Raw genomic sequence first — 8,786 nt, 5'->3', positions numbered from 1 at the left:
TTAAATATGTAAGGTAAAGCTGAACACTATTGATATCAAGTGAAAATATTTAATACTTCAATGTCTATTTTAACCTGTTTAGAGAATGTTACCTGTAGAAGTCTTTTTTCCCCAAGTTAAATACCCAGATATGTGTCTCTTCAAAGTAGGTTTTATTTTTTACGGGGAAAGAAAGTCATTAATTTACCATATGCATCTACCTGTCCTTCAGCTTGTATGGCTCAAAATACACATACGTCAGTTTGTGAAAAAAGTAAGCAAACAGCAATGCAATAAAGTGTGCTGATGACCTAGTTACACAAATCAACAACGAAAAAAGAGGGCTGAATGAGTCAAAATCATTATGAAAGAAAGAGTAAACAAAACAAAGAACACGACTGTGTTAATGTATAAAGCCAGCATGTAACTGACACAACTGTGCACACTTCCGATCCCTACATCACACCCCAAACTGAATAAAAGGGAGGTGGCAGAACATGCCAAAACTTTTCAGTATGAGAAACAGGCACTGAAGGTTCTTACACTAGACATATAAATCACTAGTGGAATAGAGGAAATGAATGGGAAGCAATTGTTTCCTATTTCCCGAAATGGAAGGCCGGAAAGCATTAAGTAAGAAAGGAAGAAACTGATCTTCCTCTCGAAATGCTTTTCAATAAACATGTGGGATTCAATCACATAGGATGTATACAGTACTTTCTCTCTGTCACTCCTTCCATCTTACTCTTTCCCTCTGCACCGGCACACATTCCAGCCTTGTCCTCCCCCCGCAGGGTTCCCTCCATTGCCTTGTTTTGCTGGTTTGGTTTTTTTTCCCCTCCCTCTCCTCTACCTGACTAGCATGCTCTGACCTTCTTTAAATAGGTTTTCCCAGAAGCACCCCACTGGTGGCCACGGGGTCCGGCCATGCGCCACAGTCAGTCACAGGAGCCAGCTGTGACCAGAGGGCACACCCTCCCCAAACCCCCTTTCCTCCCCGTTGCTATGCACAAGAGGCAAAATGCAGGCATGTCCCTGGCAGGGGGTTGCCTGCTCCCTAATGAAATGAGAGCTTCGGTTATGGAGTTTCCTTAAGATTGTGGCCTCAAATGATGGATTTCTTATACAATTTCTCTAGATAATTCATGCTACAGTCCTTCCATACATTTCTTTCTTCCACTCACATCTTCATTTTCAGGAATCTTACAGAAACTTAGTACTGCTGAAGCATGAACGAAAACCATTGATGGACAACACATAAGCAAAATACATGCTCATAACAGCTGCATTTCCTTATGAAGCTGTTATGATTATGAAATCATAACAAAAAAGTTACATTGGTACTCTGTTAGCTCAAGTGCTTCAGATTGGTTTTTCTCCACCTGCTGTTCCTCCATGCTCCCATCTGTTTTGAATTCAGGTGTACTATGGACTATGATGGTCTTGAATGCACTAAATACATTCTGCTCATATATCCATGCATTAAAACAAAAATATATGGCAAGGTGGGGGAGTCATGAGCAGATACGAGAAAATGTGTTTTTACACATTGTTCACACTTTAATGGCTCCATGTTACATGTCTGCAGTAAAAGAGATTCAGAAAAAAAATAGAGCCAACATACAGAAAGAAAATAGGATTGTGAGACACAAAGCTGTGAGTTAGAGGATCTGAACAAGAAGAGGGGGATTGTTTCCATACCCTGTAGAACTATACAAGGTGGGGTTTTACTTTTGTCCTTTGGGGATGAGAAGTGGAATGCAATCCAAAGAAAGCTGAAAAGAAAGTCCGAGGGTGTATCACTTACCTAAACTAGAAAACAATAAAAGGGACCATTTTAAGCAACAATACTGATGATTTCAGTATAAGTTACACTAGAAAACTGAAAAACATTGATAACTATTTGTTGAATACACGCATATGTCATTTTGAATTATTCCTTACATTTTTGAAGTTAAGGAATTAACTCTATCATCTCCCCTAAACACACTTTCAGTTTAACAAATGCACATTATTAATAGAAAAGGAAATTTTCAAATATTCCTGAGAAAGCTTGGATAAAAGATTAGAGCATTACATATCAAAGAAGGGTGTCCTGAGTTCAGCAGAAGCAGTCATTTTTCTCTTTATTAGTAGCTGGTCAGTGCTGTGGTTTTGACTTTTGGCCTGGGAACAGCGCTGGTAATACCGATGGTTTTAGCTCCTGCTCAGTAATGTTTCCTCTGACCAAGGACTTTCTGAGTCTCATGCTCTGTCAGGAAGGAGAGGAAGCTGGGAGGAAGCAGATAGGATACCTGACCCAAACTAACCAAAGAGGTATTCCATACCACAGAACGTATAAACTGTATAAACTGGGGGCAGTTACCCGGAAGGGCTAGATCACTGCTGGGTACTGGTCAGCGGGTGGTGAGCGGTTTTATTCTCTTCCCTTATTATTTCCCTTGTCATTATTATTATCGGTGGCAGCAGTAGTGGTTTGTGTTATACCTTAGTTACTGGACCGCTCTTATCTCTACCCGTGGGAATTATGTTCTTTCGATTCTCCCGCCCATCCCTCCGGGAGCGGGCAAGGGGGGGGGGGGGGATGGGGATTTGGGGAGTGAGAGAGCAGCTGTGTGGTTCTGAATTACCAGCTGGGCTTAAACCACGATAGTTCCTTTTGGCACCCAATGTGGGGCACGAAGGGTTGAGATAACGACACATCTGACCAGTGTGTTTAGTCGTATTTGTGATAAGCATTCACTGTTTCAGATTAATAGTCACTTGTCACAATGCTGATTTATTGGCTCTCAGTTGTTGCTCTTGATCTTGGAGTTTCAGTATGTCGTACCTTACTTACAGCCGGTATTTGCTGTCTTAGTGTTTATCGTCTGGGGGGCCTGGGCTAAGTTTCTTGTTTCACTGTACATTATGGTAATGACTTGTAATACAACAGACTCGTTGATCATGAAACCGATCTGGCTTGTGTTCTCAGTGAGGTCACCACCTCTATACTTTGGGAGGTATATAATAGAAGTGTATAGCAATTACACATCTTTTTCGCCTCCATTGGTGGTCAGCCTATGAGGGAGACATTCCCACACACCCTAGTGACAACTACAGCAGCTACTCAAACTCTGACTACAACAGATAACGTAGCTACTCCAACTCCAAGCACAGCAACTCCACCAACCCCTGCAACAAGTACAGCACTACTCAAACTCCAACTGCAGCAGACAGCGCAGCTACTCCAGCTCCACGCACAGCAGCTACACCAGCCCCAGTGACAAGTACACCAGCATCATTTGAGAGTTCTGAAGGTTTTGAATGACCTTTGGGTACACTTGAGACCTGCCTGCTGATTGTGATGGGGATCACCATGTTGGCACACATACAGAGTGTGTTTTACCCACGGCCATTTTGTCTGATCTCGAAAGTTAAGTGGAGTTGTGTTTGGGCTTTGCCTACAATTAGACAAAAATATAGGAGGACCAAGAGACTTTCCCCGAGGCTGGAGAGTCATGAGTGGCAGGGTGTGTGGGACAGTATGGGCAAGTACCTAGTCCACTGAGCGCTCCAGTGCTTTGGAAGCATTGGAGATGGAAGGCAGCTGTATGGAATCCCCAACAAGTTACAGAAATTGCTGAAGGGGAGGGTGAATTATTTTCAGCCTGGTGGGCCCATGACACCACAGGCCATCAGGGCAGAGATGCAACATATAGCTGGGACTTGTGATCGAGGGGTGGACTTAGCAATGGATGCTATAGCCCAGGTTATTCACAAGTGTGAAACGTGCTGCAATTAAGCAAGCCAAGTAGTTAAAGCCTCTTCGGTATCACAAAATCACAGAATCCCAAGGGTTAGAAGGACCTCAGAAGATCATCTAGTCCAACCCCCCTGCAAGGGCAGGGTAACCTAGAGTACATCACACAGGAATGGTATGGAGGACAATGGCTGAATCACAAACATGGGGAGGCCTGGCAAACTGACTACATCACACTCTCTCTCCTGCTCTGAAAGACTATTACAAGAGATGGAGCCCAACATCATGGAATGGATGGAAAAAGCAGCTTTATAGGGATTGGCCCATGCACTGAGGAATGATCTCTCTCTGTCTCTCTCTCTCTCTGTGGGTGGATGTGTATATATGTATATATATATGAGATAAGAGCGATGGCATATTGAAAATGTGGGATCTAAGCATGACATGAATGGTGTGGAATAAGGGGTGGATACTGTCCTAAGTTCAGCAGAAGCAGTCATTTTTCTCTTTCTTAGTAGCTGGTGCAGTGTTGTGGTTTTGACTTTTGGCCTAGGAACAGTGCTGGTAACACCGACGGTTTTAGTTCCTGCTCAGTAATGTTTCCTCTGACCAAGGACTTTCTGAGTCTCATGCTCTGTCAGGGAGGAGGGGAAGCCGGGAGGAAGCAGAGACAGGGCACCTGACCCAAACTGACCAAAGAGGTATTCCATACCACAGCACATCATGCCTGCTCTATAAACTGGGGGCAGTTACCTGGAAGGGTTAGATCACTACTCGGTTGGGCTGGGTATTGGTTGGCGGGTGGTGAGCAGTTGTATTCTCTTCCCTTGTTATTTCCCTTATCGTTATTATTATCGGTGGCAGCAGTAGTGGTTTGTGTTATACCTTAGTTACTGGACTGTTCTTATCTCAACCCATGGGAGTTACATTCTTTTGATTCTCCTCCCTATCCCTCTGGGAGTAGGGGTAGGGGAGGAAGCAGGGGGGGAGTGAGAGAGCAGTTGCATGGTTCTGAATTACTGGCTGGGCTTAAGCCACAAAAAAGGGATAGTAGAAAGTAATTTCAATAAAAGCAATACTTCACAGAAGAGATTCACAGAAAAGTAGTAACAGAAACTTAAATATAATGCAGAGCCTACTGTTACTTACACAGGAAGGTCTTTACAGAAGGGGAATATAAGCAAAGCAATTTTTTCATCCCAAAATGAAAAAAAACAAATCCTGTTCAATGACCAGAAAAACAATGTGCACCAGTAACAAAAGAGCAGGGTATACTACATGCTTGTTATAAATGGCAGAGACTTTTTACAAGACATCACTATTTCCTATTCACATGAATAGGAAAATCTTACTTGAGACTAGTGACAAGGACACTTTCCAGAAGTGGAACATAAATAGAAGTAATTTTTAATCAGACTGAGATTATGGGCTAATCAAAAATACCTCACTTTATAATTTTACTTCAAGGCATTAATTAGTCATGAAGTTTGCTCATCTATGCAGCAGACACTGAGTAGAATAAAAACTTGAAGGTGCCTACCACCGCTTCACACAGTATCTCCTTTCTAAACTTTTACATAAAAATCCTCTTAATTGCATAAAGGGAATTTGATTCTAAATAAGAATAGTCATCCACTACGGCGTTATTAACAAACATATTAGATTGATCAAACTACTAAGAACACACCAATTCTGTATGTAAATTACTGCTAAGTGGTGTTTCCTATTCATGACTTAGTTACAGTTTTATAGATAATCTATTTCGTGACAGCTGGAAGGATCAAGGGAAGAAAAAAACCTCACCTCCTGGAAAAAAAATAATCCACACAACAAAAAAAAAAAACAAAACCACCCAAACCAAAATGCAAACATATTAAAGAATCTAGGGGGCATTCATGAACTAGACAGGAGGCAGACCTCATAGCAATCCATTAAAAATAGAAGAGGAAATGGCAACAGTATATGATTGTAAAGAAATTTCACATGGAAAATTATCTCTGCTCTCTTCTATTAAACAGGATTTTTTAAATAACAAGGAAAAGAAGAAAAATGCACTACCCTGCTCCCCATCTGCAACACCCAGAAAAATAATATTTTTTAAATTACTGTTAGGATTTAATCATTAAAGCAATTTTGCACCTGACAAAAGCTGCCATATTGGTAGGACTTTTACAGTACATTCAGAGCCCTCAGACACAGAAGTCAAGTTGCATGGTAGGATTTTTACAAGAAGCTTGTAAGCATCCTTAGAGATTAACTGAATACATTATTTTGTAGATGAGTTTTGTGCCTAACAGTGTTAATTTATACACTCGATCTTCAAGTAATAACCCTAATAATCTAAAGGCCATATTGCTTCTAATGTCGAAGGTAGTTGGTACCTACAACAAAATGTAACCTGTGGCTCCTGATTCTTTCTCAGCATCTGGAAAACAGATGCTAACCTCAGAGAAGAATGCAGACAGAAAAGCAGTGCAGGTCATTTCACACTGGGAGATATATTTTAATAAAACATTAATTACTAGGGAGTCTGGAGACTCTTTCAATCTGACACCAGGACCAAAGACCCAAAAGACAAGTTCTTGGAGAACAACAAAGGTGTAAAATAGAGTAGACTATGTCAGACAGAGTGAAAGTATCTGAGGCTCATATCCACGTTTTAAAAGGAAATGAATTCTTGAAGACCTTTGCCATAAAATGAAGGGGGGAAAATATAGTAATCTAACTGCAAAGAATATCTACAAATGCTACAAATAATCATTGCATTTTTTTCTCACAAAATGTACAAATACTAATTCAATCTAAGCAATGAATCAATACCAGCTTTTACTTCAGAACATCTAAACTCAAAATAGATTTGTTGTCAATAAATAATGTTTCCAAACACGTGGCCTTACCACAGCAGACAGCACTATCCAAAAAAGCAAAAGTTGGAACTGACACATGAAGTAACAGAAAAACAGAACAAAAGCGAAGCCTTGCCCCAAAGAAAAATTAAGCATAAGAAAAACCGTGTTAATTTCAACCAAACCAGATACAGAAATTTCAGGATGATAAGAGGTACAAATGTGAAACTCAACAAGACACCAAAAATAATTATCAGCTGTTGTTTGTATCAGATAAGGAGAACACATCCACCCATCTCTCTTTATGAAATTAAGATAAAAACATTACGTAGTCAAAGAGCAAATCAACTAAGCAGAAATTCCCCAGGAAAAATTTAATTGTACCTTTCCATCAGAGTCTGTTTTGTATTCATACTTATAGTGACTGGTAAAAGTTGATACTCACAACAATCGGCTTAACCTAATCTGGAATTACAAACATATTATTGTTCTCATTATTGCATGGGGTTTGCATTATACAATCTGTACAAAGGAATAAGGCAGCTCAGAAAAGCTGTCTACTCGTAAGAAAAACATAGCTTTCAACTCTCACAGTTCTGCTATCCCGAAACATATTCTTCAATTCACTGATCCAGGATTTACACAGATTACATTCTTTCTTTCTACCTTCCTGGTAACACAAGCCTTTGGAAGGTAAAGAAGAAAATTTTCAGTTTGGTTTTATATGAAGAGACACTTTTAGGAATTCAAAAGTATGGATTGATATATGTAGTTTTCTACAGCTTTTTAATGAAGGATTATAGCCAATAGAAAACTAAGACGGCAACCTAAACATATTATCTTTTCTATTTTACTTTTTTTTTTTAAACTTTATAGGTGATGTTTATTATTGCTGTTTTAGCATAAAGACTAAAATTTGGTCTGCATACCAAAATATCGTAACAGCTTGCTGGCCCCCTCCTCAAAATCTGGGGTGGTGCAAAGGGACAATACATGGTCTTCTCAACTCGTGACTGAGATTTATCCGTTCAATGCACTGTAACTACGTAAGCTATCCTGAGCAGTACAAAAATAAACAAAATAACTATCAAAGAGGAGAGAAAAACATGGTCCCTGCCACCTGTCATTACAATCCACCAATGTTGATAAATCAGTTCACTTCTAAATTTAAACGTATTACACTTCCTACTTGGAACATAAACACTAGCTAAACAGTTTTTTCAACATGTAATTAGCTAAGTCTGCAAACAAAGTCAATATATTTTACAATAAAGATTTCACTACTGAATCAGAGAGATAAAATACCCTGGTTGACTCATATCTTTCTGCAGGAAAGTAAGTTGAAGTGAAGCATTCAAAAGTTTGGGGGTTTTTTGTTTGGTTTGGTTTGGTTTGGTTTTTTGTTTGGTTGGGGTTTTTTGTTGTTTGTGTTTGGTTTTTTTGTTTGGGTTTTTGGGTGGTTTTTTTGACAGCATTCCAGACTTTTAAAGTCTAGTTTAAAAAATACAAAAAAATAAAAAACCCTAAAGCACCAAAAACCAAATACCCCCTTCACTTTCCCCTACCCCCCAAAAAAAAAAAAACCCAAAAATCCCAAAGCCATCTCCACTGTGCCAAAAGAGATTCTAGACTTGCCAAAACCATCTCTTTTGCACTATTTCCCCCAGAATTTCTACACTGTCCTAATTCAGGATTAAAATAATTCTCAGAAGACAGAAAATGTGCTGTTTGGGCCATTTAAGAGCAGCTATAAAGCAATAAACAATATACTTTAATAGCTAAACTACAGACAGATCACACATAACCATGTTCCAGTCCTTGGCCATGCACTTCATTTAAAAGGTCTGTTGAATTATATTATACAGGACCGGTGGAATCTGTTGGAGTACATGGATTATCTTCTTTTCCCATTAATATGTTTTGCTGAATATGACATTTGCATGAAGATACATATGCATGAAGATGCACACTTGAGAAGATACAGCAGAGAAGCTGACACAGAAAAAATAAATGCAGCGTTAATAAAAGTACTTCCAGAATATCTCATCACAGCACTACCTGTTTAACAGGAGAGTCAAGTTTAAGGCCCAAACCAGTTCAGCTCTTGGTTACTTAGTAAAAGCCGCCAAGAAAGATGTCAGCACCATTAGAAGTAGTTATTTATGCAGTTTGAAAGATTGCTCTCTGGGAGTAGAAATGATGCACACAGATTATGAAAT

Source organism: Neopsephotus bourkii, unplaced genomic scaffold (genome assembly GCF_033783945.1).
Source record: "Neopsephotus bourkii isolate Nb327-2 ecotype Australia unplaced genomic scaffold, CSIRO-AGI_Nbou_v1 NB_1350, whole genome shotgun sequence".
Classification (NCBI taxonomy): domain Eukaryota; kingdom Metazoa; phylum Chordata; class Aves; order Psittaciformes; family Psittacidae; genus Neopsephotus; species Neopsephotus bourkii.
Note: the sequence above shows the minus strand (reverse complement) of the source record.